The 23,722-nt window shown below is 41.9% G+C and overlaps 1 long non-coding RNA gene across 2 annotated transcripts; it reads right to left on the bottom strand.

Annotated features, from left to right (window-relative positions):
• Positions 1–16,459: 16,459 nt before the first annotated feature.
• LOC128838653 (uncharacterized) lies at positions 16,460–21,789 on the bottom strand. Of its 2 annotated transcripts, none has more exons than XR_008445228.1 (2): positions 21,550–21,789; positions 16,460–19,045 (listed from the first exon to the last, which is right to left on the bottom strand). It is a non-coding gene; the product is annotated as an uncharacterized LOC128838653 (long non-coding RNA). The 2 variants fall into 2 exon arrangements; XR_008445227.1 differs by lacking the exon at positions 21,550–21,789 and adding an exon at positions 19,661–21,543.
• Between the last annotated feature and the right edge of the window lie 1,933 nt (positions 21,790–23,722).

The following is a 23,722-nucleotide window of genomic DNA, read 5'->3' on the forward strand; positions in this document are numbered from 1 at the left end:
GAGTTGTTAAACAGAATATTGATTTATTTTTATAAATATGTTATGTTTTCCTATTGCTCCGCCTCCTTCACTTCTCTCACTTCTGTTTGGCAACATTTCTTTCAGCCAGGATATTCTTAATGTTGGCTGAGGTCATGTAGAAACAGGGAAATGTTTATTGGCTCCATAGGGTGTTATGAATATAGTTCATAAATTCCAATTTGTAAACCTAGGATAGCTACATTCAGAGAGAAAAGCAGTGTTTGTCTGTCTCATGAAACTTGTAGTACTGAATATGTGTTTGTACACTTTGAATTTTAGGAGCTAATCTTGTGCCCTGGAGAGACCCACAGAGCTAGGTGGAAGATACTTTCTCCTCAGAACTCTCTGGCCACAGATCCTGCCTGAGGACTGTGGTAGTTCTTGCATTTGCCATAGGCTTCATCTGAGTTAGGAGACAGGGGACTAGCCGGTAGATTCACTCAGTGGCCTTACTCCTTCTCTTTGCCAGACTGGCATTTGAGGAGTTTGCATTCTTTGCCTAAATTCCTGAAATCATACTCCCCAAACCTGTGCAGTGACAAAGTGTGGTTATGCTGCAACCATAGCCTTCTGTACCTTCACGGAGAAGAAGCATTCACAGGTTCTGGAAATGCATTCCAGTTTGTGGAGAGAGCGGATTTAATTGTTTTTGTAAAGAAGATTTAATGTGGCTGGAAACTGAATAAAAGCTTAATCTTATTAAAATAACTGACTGGAGCCTTAAGATATGTTTAACAGAAGACATTGTTTCTCAAATTACTGCTCTCAACTAATAAACTTAGTAGAGTTGTGCATGAAAAATGTCACTTTTTGTGAATCTGTCCTAATAATGACAAAATCTGCATTGCCTGATGGCCCCTTTACACTGCTCTTCTGGTTCAAAAGGCACTGTAAGGCCCGAGGTTAAGCCCTTTGTACCATTGGATTTATGGTAGTATACAAGTGGAGGGTTAAAAAAATTAGTCCCAATACATTAAAAAAAAAATCCTTAAAACAGTGTTCAATATTTTTCTGTAACGCACTACACAGAATATCTCTATACCACACAACGCCATCACCCATTTCACATATATTCTTTAATATCAGGCAGTTGAGTAGACATGTTAAGAAACTATAGGTTTCAGAGTAGCAGCCGTGTTAGTCTGTATCCGCAAAAAGAAGAACAGGAGTACTTGTGGCACCTTAGAGACTAACAAATTTATTAGAGCATAAGCTTTCGTGGACTACAGCCCACTTCTTCGGGTCCACGAAAGCTTATGCTCTAATAAATTTGTTAGTCTCTAAGGTGCCACAAGTACTCCTGTTCTTCTTTTTAAGAAACTATAGTGAATTGATGATAGATTAGAACCATTGCAGTGTGCAGTACCTTCAAAATACTGTATTTATTTTGTTCTCCTTTACCCATTCAAATGTTCTGGTATAGTCCCTTTTTGCCGGATGGTAGAGACAGATGTAGCCTAATCTGCCAGTGGGATTTTGATTCTTTCTACCATGATAGAGTTCTGCCTACAGATCAGCTACAGTAGTGAAGTTGTCGTTAGACTGCGGGCCCTGAGGGGCACATAAGACAGTCTGTGAGTTCTCTGACTAGTAATGTTATACTGTTAAACAGAATTACAAACATTGTAATATAGCACAGAAAACAGAGCCAGTGCAGAATGTCCAGCACTTGTATTACTCATGTCATCCGTTGCAGGGAGCGTGAAGTAGGTAAGATGATCCCTAACTGTCTAAGGGTATTGTTCTGTGAAGGCCCAATGGATGTCTTTCTATTGACTTCGGTGGGAGTTGGATTGGCACTGAGTCCTCAGTTCATTCTGACTCCAGCAGGTGGAACACTTACCAACATGCTTCTCAAATTTCAGATTTTCCAGGTGCCCTAGGTTTTTAGATATTTTTAAAGGCAGCGTCCACATTTCTGCATAGATTCTGTATTTAATGGGTTTTCCTGCAGTGTCTATATCTAGCCTGTTGGAAGATCAATCACTTAGTATTCAGCTCCTCAGTTTGGCCAAACACACTGATCAGTGTTGCTCCCATTCCCTTTCCCCCTAAGTAGTGCTGCAGGCACTTCTAGGCAGCAGCAGCATTGATGAAAGTTACAGAGCTGGGAGAAATGTTGGTTTAGGCAGCGGGAGGAGACGAGCCCAGTATAAGGGTGTGGAGCATAGGCAATCAGGCCTAGTGGTTACTGCTTGGCTGGTACCATGGAGTCAAGGGCCATGAGGCGGTGATTGGTGAACAGGGTTCAGAGGAGGTGTGAGAGCTGACATCCATTGGCAAGAGTCAGGGTCAGTCAGGCCAAGTTTGGAGATCGAAAATCAGAAAGCAAGGCCAGGTCTGGAGCCATAGCAAGCTGGAAGTCTGCATGGTTGCATGAACAACTTCCCGGGGCACCATCCACGGTTAAATAGTAAGCGTTGGCCAATCAGGGAGCTGCAGGATACTGTCGCTTTGTCCCTTTTGGGCTGTACTTCCTGTGGTGCCTAATCTCCACAGTGCTCTATGGATGTGGCAGTGTGCGGTCTCCCGGTGGCAACATGGGAATGTCAGCTGTGCCGGGTTCTAGTCCCAAGGATCCTTACACCCAGCAACAGTGGAAGCAGAAAGCCTTGCATAGAGTTCCTTCAAGGCTGAGATGTGAGTCTGGCTGGAAGAAGTGAGGAGGCCTTAGGAAGCCTAAAGGAGCCTGTCTATTTGGGGAATGCCTTGAGGGGCATGGTTGGCTGGGCAAAAGTTAGGAGATGAGGCATGACTTGCTGGGTGAAACCTGTATGTCTGTGTGAAACCCTGTTAGGCAGGGGCATCTCTGACTTCCTAGAGGTACTTGTCCATGAAATCTGACAGGCTGATGTAGTATTATTCATTCTGGACGTTTTGTCATATCTTATTGCATGTTGGCTGGTTAGGATGCTAAGGCATGGTTACCAAGCCAATCTACAGTAGAGACAGCAAATAAAGAAGACTTCCTCTACACAATCACCGCTTAGTTGGCAAAGGTAAAGCATCTTTGGTTCAGCTGCTTCCACAGCTACACCTGCAGTAATAGTAGATACCAGCAGCCTGTGAGCTTCCACTCCGGCGTGATAAGACCCATTGTGAAGGACCCATCGTGGCTGAGGCCCTTAAGCACTCTAGGTCTGCGTCATGGGTAAGCAAGGAAACATAGAAACTAATGAGTACCTCTAGTCAGTTAATTACTCTGGCGAATGGAGACTGGAGTTCTATGCTCAGAGAAGGCATCTACTTCTCTCATTTAGAATCTGGGAACCCAGCTTTACAACCTGATTAGAGTTCTTGTAGGAAGCAAGACATCCTGAATTCTCTCCAAGCCATTTTGGTTAAGGTTTGAGTGCTAGCTCACTAAAGTGTAATATTGTAACCAGGTCTGTTGCAGTTAGGTACAGTCTGTCATTTTCTTTTAAGACATCACTGGATATGGTGGTACATTTTCTGAAGGCAGTCATCAAATTGAAACCGGTGGTCAAGTTACTAATTCCTCCCTCGTATCTGAATCTGGATTTGGATGCTCTTCCATCATTCAAAACCCTTAATAAAAGTTTTCAATAAGGATCCTGACTTTTAAAATAATTTAAAGAATTTTATTCCTGGGGCAATCTGTTTGCCCAGAATGATCGAGTAATTGCAGGCTCTATCTTGTAGGAAAGCTTTTTATGAGATTTCAGCTGGACAAAGAAATCTTAAGAATGCTCTGTGGATCCAGGGGGCTTCCATGGAAAACCATAGATATGTCTACTGATTCAAGTCTATAATTCTCAAAAGCAATGTTATACTGCTTTGCCATCTATGATTTAATAGTTTAATCCAGTATATTTGGTTTAGAAGAGTCCTAGAACTGAAGGGACCTTTGCAATCTATATCTTTAATGGTTTTATGGGTCTGAATTTTTTGGACATCTTGATCAGTCTTATCCACTGCAACATAGTGAATCCATAGAATTACTGAGTTTAGCTCTAGCATGTCTATTTTGTTAAAGTTAATTGTTATTTTATGCAAATGTTTTTGCAATTTATAATGCTAATACCGTAATCATTTCCTGAAGAAAAACAGGTGAAGTTGAAAGCAGATTGCAAGCTCACATCACTTTACACCAAAATAAAAGCTTATATCTGATCAGCTGGCTGTGAGGCAGATGTTTTTTGGATATACAATGACATCTCAAAGCAATCAGGATTAAGAAGTGTTTTTGCAGAGCCTCAAATGCCACAGAAGCTGCTGACTGCATTGCATGCATAGGACTTTAGTAACTGCTGGCAGCTGTGATTGGAACACTGAGGTTGTCGCTATTCCAGTCATGTGCACAACAAGACATTTGTTGAGAGCGTATAGCTTTCTTTTTTAAACTCTACTAGCCCTCAAGAGTTTGATAAAACTGCTGAAAGAGTGGCAGAGACTTGATTGAGGTCCTGTTTTAATAGGCTACTTTATTAATATTTTTAATAATTATAGTACTTGAAATGTAAATCCTTAAAACCCTATAATATCTAAATACAAAAAAACCTATGCCATTACAATGATAAAATTGAAATTTTAATAGCAAGAAAGGAAATTGAGAATTAAAGTTCTCACTTCAGCTTTGTGTCTGCCCCTTGTATGTGTGCCTTACATTCAGGGCTCTGTATGTTCTGTGGCGGTGCAATTTAAGGAATGCACCCTTCACTCATCCCTGGCTGCAGAATTCAGTTCCTGGATCTAAGCTTTAATTTGTAGAAAAATACATTTCTAGCTCTAATGGATGAGAGAGAACCTTGAAAATGTGAACTGAATGTAAATCAGTGTGTTGTCTTTCTGAGCCTACCGATAGCCTGAAACTATAGCTCTGAGGGATTGTCTGGCCCAGACATCTCAATGAGTTAACCCTGTATCCTAAATGCCCTGGTGCCCTGTGGCAACCTGGATCTAAATTCTGCAGCTGGGTGTCTTGATTTGTGGCATTGTAATGCAACAGGCTGGAAGTTGTGCCATGGCTTTACACTTTCATATTGAAGGTTTTTAAAATATTTAAATATGAAATAGCTAATACAGTCAGTAGAGCAGCCCATTTTATTTATCTTGATATTAAATACAGTTTAGCTATCTTTTCAGTATTCAGTATGCTGCTGTTTCTTTGTATGAGTGACGTATAACTGCATCATAGATGTCAGGGGAAGTTGGAGTTTTGGCAGAGGGTAGGGGAAAGAGAGGGCTTTTGGCACTTGAAGAGGCATGTGATGTTTGTGGCTATGCAACAAGCACAGAAACTGGATAATGTAAATAATAGAAAGCAAGAATAACATTTTTATATAGAATTGTTTCTCCATAGTTGCTGAAGGGGAACTAGTGGGTGTGCCAGTTACTTAAAATAAATTATTCTTTTGATAACAGTATGCATGAAATTGTAGTTGAGACATAGTATCTCCATTGGGAAGAAAGCAGTGGTTTAGAAGAAATGCTGAGGATTGAAATCCATCTCTACTCTTCCTGATATTTTGAACAATGAGAATTTAACCTATTCTGCTGAGAAGATGTATCTAAGCATAAGGAATAATGCCCCTTTCTTGGGGCATCTTCACTATGTGCTTTTATATTGGCTGTAAGGAGGCTTGTTGTAACTTTAAAAGTTCAAGAAATGTACAAGAGTTTTAACTTCATGTAAGTTCTATGTACCAGTTTCTTAGGTTTAAATGGAGATGTACTGATTTACACCAGCTGATGATGCGCACACTGCATGTATACTGTAGTTCTGTTCAGATACTATGGTGATGGGTGCCAGAAACACCCAGTAGATGTAAATATATTAAAATGTTTTCTTATGCAAATAAACGTAGACAAGTTTTATAGTGTAACAAGATTGTGAAAATAATTGTTGCTTTGTATATAATTGTTGCCTGAAACAGACCTTTAATATATCCTACTCAATCTCTATCACAGTCATAGCTGCAATTTTGAAACTTTTTTATTGCAAACTTTATTTTTTTTAAAGGTCACAACAAGACAGAGTAACCCTGAAAAATGATTAAAAAGTCTTTATTTTAGGCAGTACTCTGTTATTAATCAACAGAAGGGATACAGACTATGAAATTTTATTTTTTTTATGGATTCTTGCTTTATGAAAGTTTTACATACAAAAAGAAAAAATTATAAAGGATAAGAGTGATGTGTGGTAGAAGAAAGATTTTTCTTTTTAAACAGTGATCACAGATTAGTTATACAAAATGTTTTGAAGGATTTTTTGTGTATGAAAGACTGGATTTTATATGTGTAGCAATTGTTATGCACTTGGATTTGACTTGGTAAGCATAGCAAAACCTGCTGTCATATTAACATCACTCTATTTTGGAGTCACTGGGTAGTGACTCCATAATTAAGGTTGCAAGACTCTTCCATTTGGAATGTTAATTGTGACCCACTTCTGCCATCCTCAAACATACCTCCCCTCCCGTGTCCTTTCTGTGCTTATGTATAAATGTCAGGAAAGAATCTAATTTTGCCTTTCAAATTATTGTTTCTGAATGTTAGTTTAGTGAAAATTTAACATGTTTCTGGGGTGAGAGCCTCATCTCCGCTCTGGTCCCATTATGCCCAGTGAAAGGGCTGGAGCAGCTTGAAAGGGCCCTAACATCCCTATATCCAGGTGGAGGAGGGTATCCCCAGTGCAGGAAGTGAGACACCCCATCAGGGTGCTTTCAGAGGACCTTCCTTTCTCCCCAACCCCCCCACACTAAGTGCTGAGGTAGGGTGTGTGCTGAGTCAGGGCTGGGTATGGGGTAGGTCAGCATCACAATGTGTTGAGGGCAGCATCACAATGCTGAGGAGACTGTGGGCAGTGCTGTGGCCCATAGGGCAGCCCTAAGAAGGGTGCCATAATTTTAGGCAGGCCCCCAGGGCTCTCTAAAGTACACTGTGTACCTCTCCAGCCCCCAGAGGAGCCCAGCATCAGGAGGCATAAAATCACCATAGCTCCCTGCCCCATGAGCTGCAAGTTCTGTGCTGTGCCTTAAAGATAATCTCACCCTTGATTTTCTACTTCTAATGCATTTAGTTCTCAGTGAGAACCAGTGCTTATTGAAAGCTTAACAAAATTTAGCTTATATTAAAAGTTATTAAAGTTGTCATTGCTTACTGTTTTGCTGTGCATTGGTGACTAATGCAGATTAGTCTCAATTCCCACAGGATCTGTTAGACTGCAATATCCAACATACATTGTAGTGGACTGAGGAAAGGTGCTCTGTATTTGGAAAAGATCCCCTTGTTAGGATTGGGATCCCTTTGTGCTGGGTACTTTACAAATTCACAAGAAAACATGGTCTATGCCCTGAACTAAATTCTCTCTTCCAAACCAGTGGGTACCTGGACCTACATAAATGAGATTGATTGATGAAGGTTTATCAGAACTTTATCCATCTTCTTGGAACATATACCTTTCCCTTCATTGATCATTTTAATTATTAGTCATCTCTAAGGTTTAAATATAGTTCAGCACTATTTATGAGAGACTTTATCAATACTAGTACACATGCACAGAGAAAGAGAAAAACTGGAAAAAAAATCAATATAACTTTTGGAGACCAATTATGCTTGGTAATATAATTTCTGTGTACATTGTGTGTGTGTGTGGGGGGGGTTGCGGGGGCAGAGTCCTATGTTCTGCATCTGGTAACTTGAACAGGCACCTAACTCGCAGTTGTGAATTCCAATAGACAGCTGTGTCGGAGCTGGGCACCTAAATGTTAAGCATTGCTACACCTAAGTCCCCCTTGTGAATTTATCCTCAAGTGGCAGTGGTTTCAACTGGCCATAAGGGATGAGTGGAAGCAGGGAATGGATGGGGTAAGGGGCAGCGGTAAAGCTTCCTTCAGAGGAAAAATGCACTAAGGATCACTTAAGTCTACTCCAGACTTTAGGCTACAGTAGTGTCTGTGGGGTAGCTCTGTAGTCTCACCCTGCCCTCGTAAGAAGGGGTTTTTGACCTTGCCCTGACCCCAGGTATTTCCCAACAATTAGCCCATCAACTCTCACTGAACATTGGAGGTGATGTATTTAGTCCTTAATTAAAAAGAAGAACAGGAGTACTTGTGGCACCTTAGAGACTAACAAATTTATTAGAGCATAAGCTTTCGTGGACTACAGCCCACTTCTTCGGATGCATATAGAATGGAACATATATTGAGGAGATATATATACACACATACAGAGAGCATAAACAGGTGGGAGTTGTCTTACTAACTCTGAGAGGCCAATTAATTAAGAGAAAAAAAAAAAAAAAAAACTTTTGAAGTGATAATCAAGCTAGCCGAGTACAGACAGTGTGATAAGAAGTGTGAGAATACTTACAAGGGGAGATAGTCAACGTTTGTAATGGCTCAGCCATTCCCAGTCCTTATTCAAACCGGAGTTAATTGTGTCTAGTTTGCATATCAATTCTAGCTCTGCAGTCTCTCTTTGGAGTCTGTTTTTGAAGTTTTTCTGTTGTAATATAGCCACCCGCAGGTCTGTCACTGAATGACCAGACAGGTTAAAGTGTTCTCCCACTGGTTTTTGAGTATTTTGATTCCTGATGTCAGATTTGTGTCCATTAATTCTTTTGCGTAGAGACTGTCCGGTTTGGCCAATGTACATGGCAGAGGGGCATTGCTGGCACATGATGGCATAGATCACATTGGTAGATGTGCAGGTGAACGAGCCCCTGATGGTATGGCTGATGTGATTAGGTCCTATGATGATGTCACTTGAATAGATATGTGGACAGAGTTGGCATCGGGGTTTGTTACAAGGATAGGTTCCTGGGTTAGTGGTTTTGTTCAGTGATGTGTGGTTGCTGGTGAGTATTTGCTTTAGGTTGGGGGGTTGTCTGTAAGCGAGGACAGGTCTGTCTCCCAAGATCTGTGAGAGTAAAGGATCATCTTTCAGGATAGGTTGTAGATCTCTGATGATGCGCTGGAGAGGTTTTAGTTGGGGGCTGAAGGTGACAGCTAGTGGTGTTCTGTTATTTTCTTTGTTGGGCCTGTCTTGTAGGAGGTGACTTCTGGGTACTCGTCTGGCTCTGTCAATCTGTTTTTTCACTTCAGCAGGTGGGTATTGTAGTTTTAAGAATGCTTGATAGAGATCTTGTAGGTGCTTGTCTCTATCCGAGGGATTGGAGCAAATGCGGTTATATCTTAGAGCTTGGCTGTAGACAATGGATCGTGTGGTGTGTCCTGGATGGAAGCTGGAGGCATGTAGGTAAGTGTAGCGGTCAGTAGGTTTCCGGTATAGGGTGGTATTGATGTGACCATCGCTTATTAGCACAGTAGTGTCCAGGAAATGGACCGTTTGTGTGGATTGATCTAGGCTGAGGTTGATGGTGGGATGGAAATTATTGAAATCATGGTGAAATTCCTCAAGGGCTTCTTTTCCATGGGTCCAGATGATGAAGATGTCATCAATGTAGCGCAAGTAGAGTAGGGGCGTTAGGGGACGAGAGCTAAGGAAGCGTTGTTCTAAGTCAGCCATAAAAATGTTGGCATATTGTGGGGCCATGCGGGTACCCATAGCAGTGCCGCTGACTTGAAGGTATATATTGTCCCCAAATGTGAAATAGTTGTGGGTGAGGACAAAATCACAAAGTTCAGCCACCAGGTTAGCTGTGACATTATCAGGGATACTGTTCCTGATAGCTTGTAGTCCATCTTTGTGTGGAATATTGGTGTAGAGGGCTTCTACGTCCATAGTGGCCAGGATGGTGTTTTCTGGAAGATCACCGATGGATTGTAGTTTCCTCAGGAAGTCAGTGGTGTCTCGAAGATAGCTGGGAGTGCTGGTAGCGTAGGGTCTTAGGACAGAGTCTACATAACCAGACAAGCCTGATGTTAGGGTGCCAATGCCTGAGATGATGGGGCGTCCAGGATATCCAGGTTTATGGATCTTGGGTAGCAAATAGAATACCCCTGGTCGGGGTTCTAGGCATGTGTCTGTACGGATTTGTTCCTGTGCTTTGTCAGGGAGTTTTTTTAGCAGATGGTGTAGTTTCTTTAGGTAATCTTCAGTGGGATCAGAGGATAATGGCCTGTAGAATGTGGTGTTAGAGAGCTGTCTAGCAGCCTCCTGGTCATATTCCAATTTATTCATGATGACGACAGCACCTCCTTTGTCAGCCTTTTTGATTATGATGTCAGGGTTGTTTCTGAGGCTGTAGATGGCGTTGTGTTCAGCATGGCTGAGGTTATGTGGCAAGTGATGTTGCTTTTCCACAATTTCAGCCTTTGCACGTCGACGGAAGCAATCTATGTAGAAATCCAGTCTGTTGTTTCGACCGTCCGGAGGAGTCCATGCAGAATCCTTTTTTTTGTAGTGCTGGTAGGGAGGATTCTGTGGGTTAGTATGCTGTTCAGAGGTATGTTGGAAATATTCTTTGAGTCGGAGACGTCGAAAGTAGGATTCTAGGTCACCGCAGAACTGTATCATATTCATGGGTCTGGAGGGACAAAAGGAGAGGCCCCGAGATAGGACAGACTCTTCTGCTGGGCTAAGAGTATAGCTGGAAAGATTAACAATATTGCTGGGTGGGTTAAGGGAGCTACTGTTGTGGCTGCTTGTGGCATGTAGCAGTTTAGATAGTTTAGTGTCCTTTTTATCACACTGTCTGTACTCGGCTAGCTTGATTATCACTTCAAAAGTTTTTTTTTTTTTTTTTTCTCTTAATTAATTGGCCTCTCAGAGTTAGTAAGACAACTCCCACCTGTTTATGCTCTCTGTATGTGTGTATATATATCTCCTCAATATATGTTCCATTCTATATGCATCCGAAGAAGTGGGCTGTAGTCCACGAAAGCTTATGCTCTAATAAATTTGTTAGTCTCTAAGGTGCCACAAGTACTCCTGTTCTTCTTTTTGCGGATACAGACTAACACGGCTGTTACTCTGAAACTAGTCCTTAATTAGTGTCACCATGAGTGTCACTATGTAACTGCTCTTCAGTGGAGCACAAGTTGCAAATCTGTGCTCATTTGGAACATGGTAATAGATCACCCAAATTTGGGGCTTTTTCAATGATAGCTACATGATTTGTTTCAAGTGTGGGCTTGAAGGAAATACAGAAAGAGAAAACAAATATACTTTATAGCCTCACAGCAACATTATGGCTTAACAGATCAAGATAACTTAATTATGTGATGTTCATATATACAGTATTTAAGTGCCACAGGCATGTTGTCTATGTAACTAAAAATCACAAGTCAACAAGTTTTTTCTTAATTTTTATTTATACATTTTCAAAATGGTTAAAAATACAAAAAATGACTTAAGTCGTAAATTCTTGGGTAACCCAAGACCAGGAGTCACCTTGTTATCTCCCTGCCTCTAGCCAGAAGGAGACTTGCTTGTGCTGAACTGGGGGTCACCTTCTTCACATCACTAGCCTGTTAGCCACCCAGCCACTCTCCTCTGGGCTATGCCAGCCCATATTTTGCCTTGCTGATTAACAATAAGTGAACCCGGTCCCTGAGCCCCTTTGTCCTGTTCTCCTGTAGTGCCCAGCCCCTTATCTACTGAACACTCACAGAAATACCAGGGAACAGAGTACACACCATGTTGTTCGTTTCAACTCAGGATCAGCTCTTTGTGTAATACCACAGCACCAAGATATATTTAAAGTGAAAAACAATAAGTTTATTATCAAAGATTCAAGAGATAATAAGAGGGGACAATGGGAACAAAAGAGTTACTTAGAAAATAAAATCATAACATGATTTCTAGAGACTAAACTTAACAGGTTAACCTTCTGTCTAAAGATATTTATCTCACCCCAAATGTCCTTTGCGGCACTTCAACCAAGCCTGGTTGAGATCCTGTTTGCATGAATGTCATCGCATTGCCCGATTATGTCCTAGATGCTGGGTAATGAGGAATCTTATATCCCCCAAAGTTCATTGTTTGGCAGAACATCTGTTTGTCAACTCGGCCTTGATACAAACTTCAGGAATACATTTTCACTCAATATACCTATATAACTCCTTACATAGTATCTGTACATACCTGTCACAACTATATTAATGACCAGTGTGACTTTGATTTCATTTAAGCCCTCACATGATATTATTTGGTGAACTGGCGCGTACATAGAAGGATCAGGATAGTCTTGTAACTGCCTTGCAGTTGGCATTGAGGGTCACACACTCCCTGATTAATAATGCAGCAAAATATTAGCACCAAATAGTGGCAAACAGTAAATAGCAGATAAGCTTAGTGAGAGGAAATACAGCTAGAAGACACAGTGCTTAAGTGCTTTCCTGAATTTTGGCCTAAGTTTGTACATGTAGGGGAGTACCATAACCATTGGACTATAGAGTTATCACCACTCTTTGTCTGGCCCAAGGAATACTTAAGTATTTAATGCACAGTGGAACAATTTCAATGGGAGAGCTAGAGAGAGACTTGATCTAGAATATGCAATAGTCTTGTGATTAGGGCACTCACCTGGGAGGTAGGAGACCTGGAATGGGGCACCACTATTACCATATTTTGTGCAGGTTAGGTATACTTAGAGCATGCCTCCTGGATTGGGCTCTGCAGGTGAGATAGTGAGGGAGTGCCTAGTTAAGGGCTTAGGCATGAGTTAGGTGCGAAGCAGATTGGTGGAGTTGGGAATTAGGTGGCTTTGCGCATGTCTAGCCACTGAAATTTTGGTGCTTTGGGAACTTTATTGGTTGAAACTTAGGAGCCTACAGGGTTAGACAGCAGCTGAGTAGTGGGGTTGTGAATGCCAGTGCTGCTTAAATGTTGGACTTTGCCTCCTGAAAGGTCAGTTAAACACCTAAGTCCCCCTTGTGAGTCAAGTCCTTAGAGTGGCACTGTTGTCTGGTAGTAATGTTATAGTGTTGTACATCACTGTTCCAGTTGTTTAATTGCAAACAGTGGTATGAAGTAATGCAGTCTGTCACAAAATCTGTCAGAATATGTCCAAATTATGTGTTACCAGCATTAGTCAGCATAATAAGAAGGTCTCCTAAAACAGTTCGGACGTAAAACACTAGCTTCCAGCTGTCATATTTTTAAACTGATGACTTAATCTTGCATGTTGAGTGTGTGTTATCTTGATTAACTTTGTGGCATTTCACAAAATCTACTGTGTATTATATTAGTGAGCTAATTTTTCTAGTAACTTTTGCTTACCTTTTGAAAGGGCAAAGTAAGAAGATTTACAACTTGCTTTAAACATTTATTATAACTATCCCATATGATTGGAATAGTTAATGAATACTAGCTAATAAAGGAAACTATGAACTAATTATCTTGTGTGAATAAGTAATTTTTGTTTGATGTTTTGAAATGTACATAAAGACCGTGGAGCAGATTGTGTCATTAAGACTCAGGTGTAAGTGAGGGCAGTGTTGAGCAGGTTCTGTCCAGGGACAGCCCCAGGAGGCTTTCTGCATGCATCACGGAGTCACTATGCTGCCTCCTTCTGTTCCTCAGCACTGAGAAGAAGCACACATACTGCACCACCCCTTAGGAGAGATAGTAAGTACTATCTGCATAGCTAGTCAGCTCTATGGCTGGTGTATGGCGAGAGCTGTGCCTCGACTTGGTCCCCTGTGCCTTTTCATGGCTGCTATTATTTCACATTTCCTCTCCCACTCAGCTGTCAGCTTGCATGGGGCTCACAGCTGGAGCCCGCCCGAGGGCAGACAACCACAGCTCTCAACCCCATGCAGGGGCTCACAGCTGGAGCTTCCCGTCTCTGGGGCTGACAGCCAAAGCTGGAGACTAAATGTGAAATAATAGCAGCTATGAAACTGACAAAAAGTCAGTTTCCCTGCTGTGAAATTGAGCCCAAGGCCGGGCTCACAGCTTTGGGCTGTCAGCCCCAGGGGTAGGAGGGGCTCCTGCTGCAAGGCCCACACTGGGGCTGACAGCCAGAAGCCTCACTGCCATCTTCTGATGAGGGATCGGGGTTGGGGTGGCAGAGAGAGCCCGGACGGCAGCCGGGCTCTGGCTGTCTCCCTGCCCCCCAATCCCTCACTGGAAGGTGGTGGGCAGGGCTCCAGGCTAGCAGTGGGGCTGATAGCCACCAGGTGATGTCAGTAACACAGTGTCTACACAGACACTACGTCGCCCTAATTACATCGACCTAAGCGCTATGCCTCTTGCGGAGGTAGAGTTATTAGGTCATGATAGTGGGCAACTTACATTGGTGGAAGCACCATTCTAGTGTAGACACTTACATAGTTAGGTCGATGTAAGCTGCCTGTAGCGTAGACCAGGCCAAAGTTGCAATTGTGCCAGACTGCTATGTGGAAATTGCAAACATGGGGGAGAATTCTTGGACCTTCCACCACGTACATCCATGTAAGGGCAAGACCTAATATAACCTTAGAGAAACACCAACATAAATTTTTGTGTAACATATGCAGGGTGGATTTGATTTAAATCACTAGTCAGGAAGAGTCGATTTAATCATGGATTTCTATATAAAAGTGCATTCTTGTTGGTTGTTATAACCTTAATACATATTCTTCACAACTCACAGATAGATGTAGGTTTCATTTTTAGAAGGTACATACTATACATTTTTAAAGTGATTTATTTTGAAAACTTTTCAGATTAGTTTTACAGCTATATGAGAAAATGAATGATTGTTTGGTTATTTCATTTATCAAAGGTAATTGAAGCAGATATTTATGAAGTCATTGGGAGGTAAGTTATCTCCAATTCAACAGGTTAATCATTAATATTTGGAGGATTTTCTTGCCATGCTGTATTTGGAGGAGAACATCACCAGACAGACATTTAAATTGTTTTATTTAACTAAAACAACATTATGTTTACTGGATTTTTTTCTTCAACAGCAAACATATAATATTTTAACAAAATAAGCATATGAATTTTTGAATTTACTTAAACATTCAAGTTTTTTAAAATCAGGCTTGTTTTTGTTAAAATTGTTTTTAACTAAAATAGTTAAATGAAATATTAAAAATAAATAAATAAATCGACTATGTCAGCCAGGTCAATATGAGAAACTTAAAATATTGGCTTCTGCAGCTAACGTAGTCATCTTCACCTTCATTTTCCTGTTTGTTCATAATCTGGAAAAGAAAAATAAGCTTTCCTGCTTTTTCAGGTCCCAAACGATTTCTCAATTTGGAATGAATTAGTCCAAAGGAAGAAAATAGTCTTTCTACACCGGCAGAAGAAGCTACTGCTGTTAAGTGAGATTATCGCTTCAACAGTCTCTGAATCCAAGTGCTTAAGTGACTTCCACCAGTTCACTGGTGTGACTTTCTTTAAAACATCATCAGCAAACATATATTTCTTGAATGGTTCACCCTTAGCTCTGAAGTTTATTATAGTTGGCATTATGGAACGATGATTGCTGGATGTTCGTGTCATAGCCAACTCCTCTTCTTCAGCAGTTAAGGTTTGACCCTGGTACCTAGTATTGAGAATATTTGCAAGAAAATCAACTGGAGATAGTGCTTGTCCCATTTGTTTTTTTTTTAATGCTTGTAATTAATCTCTGTCATTGCATAAGATCATTTTTAAGATTTCAGTCAGTTCCTTCCAAATTTCAACAGTGTCAGCAATAAAACAGCTATTTCCCTGCATTTTGTTCCAGGCTACAGAAATAGGCTTCAGGCTACTCAGCGTGTGCTCAACATTTCTCTTAAGCCCAATGTTGAGAGCTTTGCCTGTGACAGTACCATCTATTTTTTTTTCACAATTTTGTTCACAAACTGTCATCAGATTAGGCCAGTTCTTGATATATTGCTCAAAACAGTCCACTACTGAGTTCCATCGCACTCTTGTGAGAGAGTTAGCTTGGTTCCTCCCACTTTCTTCAGAGCAGATGCTGCAAAGTGGTTGTTATGGAAGTATTTTGCAATTTCAACAACATTAGCCTTTATTTCTGGAACACTGAAGTCTTTGGCTAGGAGGTGCATCAAATAAGCACTGCAGCCATATGTTGTTGGTTTGAGACTGTCGGAGAAAAACAGAGTTCTCACTATTTGTTTAGGTATAGCAAGTCAGATGCTTTATTAACTCTCACAATTGCGCAGAGGGAGAGAGCTAAGCAGGTCTCTCAACAGGTAAACAATTACAGCAAGCATTTATACCTTTTGTTACAGATAATAATGAGCAACAGTTGCATTTTGTTTATACATAGGCCATCTTGATATCTCATTTCCTCACTTGTTTTGACTCTTGCCAACATACAATATTTTCTATACCTTATCTACACAAGGTCTTCTACACCTTATCTATACCAGGTCATAATGACTTCTTACACAGTTCTTTCTCACCCGCCTCACACAATCCTCGCTTCTACAAATCTCGCGTTATCAGGGTTACAGTTAGCCTGACTCTTGCTAACGAACTGTCCTGTATTGCATCCCCTTCCTGTCAGTTCTTTCTCTGCTTCCACAACCCCCCCTTTTGTACTACTAGTACAACAAAACATTTTCAAATCTCTATTTGCATTAAATCTCGGAATTCAGATTCTACATCAGATGCTTCAACCTTAGGGGTTTTGATTGGATGTAATGACAATGCATGATGAGCATGGACATGAAAGGTATTACTATTATTACGTCCTTTACAACAACAACAACATACTCCTGCACAACACAAGCAATAACATTCCCATAGCGATAATATGATGGGGTTGTTGTACAATCTTAGTCATATAACACAATACATCATACTTAGTACATAAGGTGGATACTCTATAAGCTGTCTGAAAGGCATACTTTTTAACTTGATACATATTTTGAAGCATGTGAATTTGCCCTTGTACTTCAGAGATTTTCTGAACCTCTGGTAACAGTGAAAGCAAATTTTGAAATTGATCAGGTACTAAACTAGTCCAATTAAAGGGTATCTGGAACCTAAGGACTACTTGCAAAATTCTATCTGCAGGCCAGTAAATAATATGATTGCCTGCAGTGGTAATGAGATTAAAATGTATGTCTTGCAATGTGGTGGCTTTAACATACACACAGCTATCATTAGCTTAAAAAATAAGTGTCCTGTCAGGGTAGTTCCTTGTCCCCTACCCTCCCAGCAAACGTAGTCATGAAGAGTAACAACTTCTCCTGGCTTCAGTTTACGGATACACTGAAGCTGTGGGGGTTGTAACGGCCAAAATGTCCATTGACTCCCTAACCCCATCCAAATGTCAGATGTAATCCCAGGAGCACTGACTAAAAATCGATTGGGCATACCAGGAGGTCTAATTTCCCAGATGTCTCGGTGAATTACCCAATCCCACATGCATCCTCCCCACGGACCCGGCAGGATTCGGTATGTGGGAGCCCACACCCCCTGAACCGGTCCATATTCTTGGAAGGAGCACTGAGAACGTCCACACTTCCACCCAGAAAGTTTCCAAGTATGTCTCCATGGCCACAGATCAGATGGTATTCCTGATGTGTCTGTAAGGGCAGTGGGCCAAGCCTGGTGCTCTAGATCATTCCGAATGGCCATTAGCTGGTCATTCAAGAAATCCTGAATCTCTGAGCATGCTAGATCCCACTGCAATGCCTTCCCAGCCTCAGTGATATTCAATACCATCTCTGTCAGCAACTTCTGGGTCATTGAACTAAGGGCGGAAATAACATGTAACTCATCAACTCCAGCCTGTACCTGGGTTAGTTGTGCTCCAGAAACAAGGCCAATGGCCTTCTCTAGTTGCCCCAATTTCTCATCATGTTCTTGGTTCTTAAAAATATTCCAAACTGCTGCTGCATTATTGGCCCCATCCCAAAGGGATCCGGTCAAGTCTCTCTTCTTTCTAGAGGAAATAACCCAAGCCCTCTGTTGTGCTAATCTAATGGCAGCCCCCTGTGAGCAATTATAAATTCTTGGGGTTCACTGGTAGTGATATCATATACTTTTATCTCCACTGATCCATTCAATTGTTCGCTTATATGGGATATCCTGAACCTTAAAAATATATTTTTTTCAAACAATATTTAAATAAATCACTAAAGTCTGAAGGCCTTAGTCATTGGTTTTTATCAAATATATGGCATTGTCTGTATTTGGATGTGTTATGGGGTAATAGTGTAATGGAGGAGATGGCAGGGGCAATGGCAACAAGGTGCCTTTGGTACTTATCATTTAAAATCCAATTAGGGAGGGCAATACATGCTGAAGGACTTATCCAAAACACAGGGCGCAGCCTGTAGAATAAACCCCAAAATCCAATCAATACCACGTTCCCAAGCATGGGTCCCACAAGTTTCTTCCTGCCAGTGTATAATTCTTTGTTTCTTCACCAGGGTCAGTTCTTAATGTCTCTTCTAGTCAGGAATCCCTGGACTTTGTGGTTTCAGTGAAGCAAGTGTTCCTTCTTCTCTTTTCCTGAAACAGTGTGGTTTAGCATCATACAGGGGAGAGGTTACTAGCACATCACCCTGTAATGGTTTTGCTTCTTCTAGAAAAATCCAGAGGCACAGTAGGTCTGTCAGTGGACAAGGGAGAGGTTACTAGCACTTCACCTTGTCTTTTTTTTTCTTTCTTTCTTTTTCCTGCTGTCCAGAAGACACAGCAGAGCTAGAAGGAGAAATAGGCTTATCATCAGTCAGAGAGTCCTCCCGAGGTGGAGGGGTCTTTTTACAGTGAGAAGCATGGGTCCAGGCAGGTAGTCCTTGGCACTTCACAGTGGTGGTGGTGGTTAACAGGACTTGGAAAGGGCCTTTCCAGTGTGGAGCCAAAGCAGTCTTTCGTTGATGGACTTTACGTAGACTCAGTCTCCTTGTTTCAATGAATGGCAGGGCTGCTAGGGTCTTTGGGTAGCACTTCTTTTATCTGTGAGAAAAGAAACCTAACACATTTCATTAATGCCTGGCAGTATTTTTCAGATCTCATAGTTGCTTGGGCACATTCAGGCCCCCCCTTTTCTTGGCTATCAGCCAAGTCTTAGCTGTGGGCAGTGTCCTTGGATGGTGCCAGCATCTTATCTTTGGACTGAGCTTGCTAGCTATTTTTCCTCAGTTAACTCGTTCTGTTCTTTTTCCTTCTCCCCTTCTTGGCTTCTTTTAACCTACAAAGGAAACTTCCACTTTTCACTCATACACCTTTTCCCAACAATGAACACATACACATTGCCATTATACAGTACATTAGTCTTATTATTCAATGTATGTCATGTACACCCTTCCAGTAAAATAACTTTATTACAGAGCTTTGGAGCAACAAACCAGGACAAGCACACCCACTTTTGAGGAGTCCACTCGGTACAACCTCAGGTGTCCAATAGCTTTCCTCCCTCCCCAGCCCTCTGGCTAGAAATCTGAAGTAGCCAGAAGGATCCCATGGGCAATATGGGGAGTGGGTTAACCTTCCATGTCCTTGCTTCCAAAGACTGTTGGTATGCAAATTTTAACAACAATTTTTTTCAATTAAAAAAAATTTGGCCAATGAAGTTTTTTTCTTACTTAAGCAACTGTATTAGACTTTAGTATATCACATTTTCCTGATTTATCCAAACACTTTTTGTATTCCAAGTTGAATAAAAACAAGTATCTGCTTTTTGATTTAACCCTTCTATTTAATTTTGAACTAGACTGTCTTATGAAAATATTAAACCCAACAATTCTGGCCACAAGACAAACACCACAAGACAGGACAAAGAACACAAAAATAGTTCCTATTGTACCAGTAAATGCATGGTACATTGAATGCTGTTCAGCTGGCATCCGTTTTCTCTGATGATCTGAAAGACAAAAGAACAGAGGTCTACCCCTTCTGGGTAGTCAGTCATTGCTTAAAATATTTCCTTTATATACACACATACTCTTGTTGATTTTAGACAAAACAGAGGAATTACCCCATATTTCCTTGTATTTGTTTCATAGGCAGCCCAGGTTTCAGTGGCTTCTACCTTATTAGTTAGAAAATTGCATTAATACAGATGCTTTCTGGCTTGCTTCCAGATCCAAAGCTATCCACAGCTTAAAAATTCTTATGTAAAAAGGGACACAATTAACTTTCCCAGACTTTTGATTGCCTTTTACTTCTAACTCCTGCTTTCAAACACCCAGTGATCTGAAAGAGACAACACAACCTATATTGGTAGGTTTGCATTTCTTTTACCTCTGCTACAATATACACTGCACATGTTCTGGGGAAAATGCACATCCTCTCCACAATTCAATTTCCACAACACTAGCCACATAATTTCTACACAAGGTGTAACTGTTTCTTTTGTGCTTACAAAATCTCCATGCACCCCTAGTAAAGTGACAGCTCGACCACACAGAGCCAGGGGCACTGTCCTTCTCTCTCTTTTTACCAGATCTTTTATCTGCTATTTTGTTACCCAAAAACAAATTCAAATCTTTATTCTTTCCTGAACACTGGGTAAAAGCCATTTACTTAACATATAATTCAAAGGGCTATCCTTAGAGGGTTTTACCAGAGACCCACCCATCTGCCTGCTGATACTCTAACAGAGAATTACACAGAGAACAGAGGGAATTATGGCCTAATAGGATCCTATTACAGGAATTTCTACTAATACTGACCGCTACAGGGGACGGGACAGAAGGATCCCAATTCAACCTCAGAGCTTCATTGCACGCGATGGCTTCCACTCTGAGGAATTACAAATAAGAGGCTCAGTTCCGTCCACACACCTAACACCTAAATGTATAAGACAGAAATTCATTAACCGGAGTTGCCAGTAACTGTCACCAAAATATCGGGTCCACCTAGCTGAGAGCCAGTAACAGCCAGACAGGGATAAGGAAGAGTTGCTTTATTCAGCAGAAGAAAGGAGAGCCTTGCACCTTGGTACAAAGACTCTGTCTTACACACATTTTACCATTTCAATTATTATCCTGGGGATTTGAAATCCCCATGCTTATAATTACTTACTCCTTTCCTTCCACTATGCCCTCAAAGTTTCCAACCTGTTCTCCAATCTCTCTATCTATTGCCTGCCCGCTTGGGCCCGATCCTGCTTTTCTCGCTGAACCGTCCCTTCCATGGGCACCAGCTTTTTCACTACCAATTTAGCTAGGAGGGTGGGCTTCTCAACTAGCCCCCACCCTTCCTGGTCTCTTCTCTTAAACATTCTTACTCACAAGGCTACCCGAGTCCTCCCTCGTGAGGCTTGCCACTTGGGCAAAACGCATGACCCATTGGCATTTAACTATTCAATTTTCTCTTGTGGCAAACACACTGCTCTTACAGCATATGCAAACACAAATGGTTAAATTCTGACAAGTCCCTGAAGGACCGGTACTTGCTTAGCCAGTGCTTCCTTTTCTGCCTGGAAGTCCTGTCTCAAGGCTTGCAACTTGCCCTGGGCGTAGGTTTGAGTTGCTGCCTGGTTCATGAGCTATGCTCTTAATTGCTCAATTCTAGTTATCAAGTACACAACTCTTCCCTTTTCTCCAACTACTCTATTGCCCAGTCCTGCTATGACTGGGGTAGATCCACCTGACACCCTTCCCGGTCAGCCGGGGTGGAAAGAGGAATGCTAAATCCCTCTCCGGTTCTCAGACTTACTGCGGCTGAGAGTAGGCACACTTTCATACTCACACACGTACGTCCAGACTGGCCACGTCTGTGTATAACGTTCAGAGAAGGTGCTGTGCAATCTCCAACTTGCTTCCTCTCTTGGGAGGGCAGTTCTTTTACACCCTGAGGTCTCCTGGGGTGTCTTTTCAGTGATTCCAGTCCAGGCCGGCTGCCTGTGGCTTCTTCAGCTTCCCCAAACCACGCCAGCTCCAGGGTCGCAAAGGCAGACTGTTGGATCTCACTGGACAGTTAAGCTTTGCAAATGTAGTCTCAGCACTGTAACTTGTATTGCCTTTGGTTTGACTATGTCTATATTTTTTCACAGTCAGCTGGGGCCGAAAGCAGTTTTTCTTTGTACTTCGCCTGGTCTGCATTGATTCTTGACCTTGAATGCAGATTAACTTTCTCTTTATCTCTGGACCAAGCTGAATTTCAAATTAACCCGTTCCTTTCCTCAATAGACAAATTGCTCCCATTGTGTGTCAGAGGCTTGTTGGTGATTAAAAGCTCCTCTGAGATGTATGATCTTATCTAGATTGAAGGTACCTTCTAGTGGGCATTGTTTAGATGAATTTTCACGCGTGTAATGATTTCAATTCTCTAAATACCTGCAGGTTTTAGTACCATAATGTACGTACATGAAATAAGCTGGGGTACCCTTAGTGGGTGAGAGGGAATCCTTAGACTGTCCCCCACCCATTTTCCAATCACACACACAGGGAGGAGGATGCCCTGTCCGCGCTAGCGGCACATAAACTAAGGATCTCTCCCTACAGGGTATTCACACAGGAGAGACTAACGAGGATGGCCACGACCCTCCTACACCTCCCTTCAGCAAAGAGCGTCGGCTAGTCTCAGAGAGATGGCGCCGCTTACTCTGTTGCATCCAGTGAGATGATCAGACTGTCAGTGGCTCACACGGAGAGGAAAAGGGGAGGGAAGATGGGTTCACACACTCCTAGACCCAGGTAGCCTCCTCGCCGGACGATGCCAGGCCGAGTTAGCCCACCGTGGGTCGGATCTCCTAAAAGATCCTCTAGTTACCGGGCTTGCGTTAGAGTAGTTCTGGTCACGAGCCAAAAGACTTCGCAGAGTACTCTGGGCGTCTTCCGGTAACACTCAATTCACACTGGTGTACACACGCACACACACACACACACACACACACACACCCCCCAAGGCCTTATTCCAGGTACTATTCCCAAGTACCTCGATGCATCACTCGAGGCGGTAAAAACCCCTCCTGAGGCGGTAACAACCCCTCAACACAGGTGCAAACCCTATACACCTAGCATATGCATACAGGGGGCGGCAAACAATTCCCCTAAGCCGCTCAGCATCTGACCTTGCTGCACAGTCAATAAGTTCGGATGGCGTGAGCCCAACAGGGACAGACGGCCCCACGGACAGTCCTCCTCCGACACCCCAATAGAGATTTCAAAAGGTCTCCTACCTCTATTGTGGCGCCATGGGGTTCAAAGGGGAACGATCCATAGCAGCTGCCGGTGCCTCTGCGGGCGTTGCCATCCCGGACAAGCCCCCAAATTGTCGGAGAAAAACAGAGTTCTCACTATTTGTTTAGGTATAGCAAGTCAGATGCTTTATTAACTCTCACAATTGCGCAGAGGGAGAGAGCTAAGCAGGTCTCTCAACAGGTAAACAATTACAGCAAGCATTTATACCTTTAGTTACAGACAATAATGAGCAACAGTTGCATTTTGTTTATACATAGGCCATCTTGATATCTCATTTCCTCACTTGTTTTGACTCTTGCCAACATACAATATTTTCTATACCTTATCTACACAAGGTCTTCTACACCTTATCTATACCAGGTCATAATGACTTCTTACACAGTTCTTTCTCACCCACCTCACACAATCCTCGCTTCTACAAATCTCGCGTTATCAGGGTTACAGTTAGCCTGACTCTTGCTAACGAACTGTCCTGTATTGCATCCCCTTCCTGTCAGTTCTTTCTCTGCTTCCACAAGACTCTCTTCTAAATAATTACTTCTCATCTTGGATACATTTGCAATATTGTCTGTGACCAAGCTGCGTACTAGACATTTTAATTTTTTTTCACAGTTTGTTATAGCGTCTACTGCTACTTCTTGTAAGCATTCTGCTGTGTGTGCATTTTCTGATGTATCAATTGTTTCTGTCAGGAAGACATAGCCTTCTTCTGTTGTTAC

This window comes from Malaclemys terrapin, chromosome 5 (genome assembly GCF_027887155.1).
Source record: "Malaclemys terrapin pileata isolate rMalTer1 chromosome 5, rMalTer1.hap1, whole genome shotgun sequence".
Lineage (NCBI taxonomy): Eukaryota > Metazoa > Chordata > Testudines > Emydidae > Malaclemys > Malaclemys terrapin.